A 2,646-nucleotide genomic window follows, 5' to 3' on the forward strand; every position below is an offset into this window, starting at 1 on the left:
AAGGATTCAGAGTCCAGCTCTGTAGTGCGAGCTCCTCTCCCAGTTAAAGCTGCAAAAGAAACAGACAGTGTTTTCATAGCTGGAGATGTACTGGAATGAAAAATAACCATTTCGTTAAATGAAGTCTTGTGATGTTTTAAGCTAATTTAATACATAGGAAAAGCCCAATGGGGCGCTCTCCAAACTGTGGCCTGTGATCGGCTGTATATCAAGGTCAAGGGCCCTTCTGATGTGCATCTGCAGTCGTTCTTCTGAAATCTGTTTCTAATAATGGGAGGGGGTATTTATTCAGATTTAAAAGCTGTCCATGATTCAAAAGAGGCGTTCTTTGCAGTACTGGAATTCTCACATGAGATTTGATCAGTGTCAGAGGAACATAGGCTTCAAGCACCTCTTCACCATTTTCTTGAGAGGCACATTTGTGGGACACTCCACATTGCAACCGCAGCTTTGGAGTCACAACACCCCATTACACATCACACGGGACCTGCTTTTGCATAAGTGGTCATGTAAATGAGCCAGCCATATGTGCATGGGCAAATCACATGGGTCTTTTCCTTCCCAGTAAGATGATACTTCCATGGTAAGGACCCCATGCAACTGGCCATCACCCAGGGGGCTGGAGCATTGAGACACTAATGTAGCAGCAGCATATGAGATGCTCACTGAAAAGTATTATTTTAAAATAATATAAATTTATCAAATTAATGCTGAAATGGGGTAGAACAGACTCACTTATGGGAAAACGACATGAGCTGGAAATAGACATTTGTCCTTATTTCGGTCCAGTATACCTGAAGGAGCGTCTCCACCCCCATCGTTCAGCCCGGACACTGAGATCCAGCGCCAAGGGCCTTCTGGTGGTTCCCTCACTGCGAGAAGCCAAGTTACAGGGAACCAGGCAGAGGGCCTTCTCGGTGGTGGCACCCGCCCTGTGGAACGCCCTCCCACCAGATGTCAAAGAGAACAACAACTACCAGACTTTTAGAAGACATCTGAAGGCAGCCATGTTTAGGGAAGCTTTTAATGTTTGATGCATTACAGTATTTTAATTTTTTTGGAAGCCGCCCAGAGTGGCTGGGGAAGCCCAGCCAGATGGGCGGGGTATAAATAATAAATTATTATTATTATTATTATTATTATTATTATTATTATTATTATTATTATTTCTTCAGGGTTTTTCCTTTGCCTCAGAATATGCAAGACTTTGAACTGGCAAGTCCTTGCTTTGAATCTCACCTTACAGTGTAATCCTAACTATGCCTACTCAGAAGTAAGCCCCACTGGGTTCAATGGGCTTAGCTCATGGTGGGGCAAATTACCGTACCCAGAGCCCCATGCAACATGTAGTTTGGCCTATATTGCTCTGAGCAGTTGTGTGACTAATCCATCATGAACCGAGCAATGGCAATTTAATTGTAATATTTCCAGAGGCGCACTCCAATATTTTTATGTTTATAGATGGAAAATATTTCCTGATGAGCCGGAATGTGATGATAAATTCATTCCATCAAAAAGGGGCTGTGTTTGCTGTGAAAGACTGACACAGCTCCCCTCTGGAATTAATCACGCCGTGGAGCTGCTCATCTTCTGCTGCTGGTTCCCTCCTTTGCTTTTGCTCTCTCCGCAACTTCTTTAGGTGCCAAACTGAATAAGCAAACTTCCCAGCTGTTGCAAGAATTCTGCAGTCTGAGTTCATGAAATCTGTGCAGGAAAACAAAAACCCTTGCAGAGGAAATGAACAGAAATGAAAGCACATGGGCATAGCTCTCTCTTAGAGGGCTAGTATTTAGGGAGTATGGGGAGGGGGCAAAGATAATCACAAGGGTAGTCAGTCCCTGATGGAATCTTCCGTAGTCCTTTGAAAAGGTTATAAGCAGCTGCTGGGACACAAATTGAGTTGAACCTGTGGTGGTGCTGTTGAAGGTGGGAAGGTTAATTGGGGGGGGGGATCAGTTTGTAAATTATCACTCTTCACCCGTAGAAAGGGAAAGAATATAGGTGACTACATTTGCATTGTGTTGCAGGTTGGGAGAAGATGCAGATATACTGAGCTTGTGACTGGCCTGTGTGTATTCCATGATTCTGAAGTTTTACCATACAATGTAGAATATGATACTGCAGAAATTGGCATCCTGAGAACCTCATCTCTCTTCTCCTTATGACTGCAGAAATAGGCTTGAAGGAAAGAAAGCAGGGACCATTGAATTCTCAGAAGTTAGAGTGAAGCAGAATTTTCCAGGGGCAGGAACATGCAGAACTGTGTCTTTCTAGGATTATAAGAAGAAATTATGCCATCAATTATGCAAATATGTCTCATTTGCATGCCTTAGAGAGGCAATGAATCCCAGTATTTCTTGACAGAAAATTTAGATTTCCTTATTGCCAAAGTCTAGATTCTCCCCTCCCCCCCAAAAACCACTTATTCCTGATAAATAATATCTTCAGCTAACTGTGACTGATCTTCCTCATCCAATATGTTTTGGGATCAACTATCTTGTCTATGAAGCCCTGAGCTATAATAATATTCCCGTTTAATCACCCTTCTTGAAATCCAGCTGATTCCCCAAGAAAAAGAAACAGCTTGTTCATATAATATTAATTGTATATAAAGTTATGCAGATTTGACTTTAAAATATTGCTAAA

The sequence above is a fragment of the Podarcis vaucheri genome (assembly GCF_965113315.1).
Source record: "Podarcis vaucheri genome assembly, chromosome: 10".
Taxonomy (NCBI): Eukaryota; Metazoa; Chordata; class Lepidosauria; order Squamata; family Lacertidae; genus Podarcis; species Podarcis vaucheri.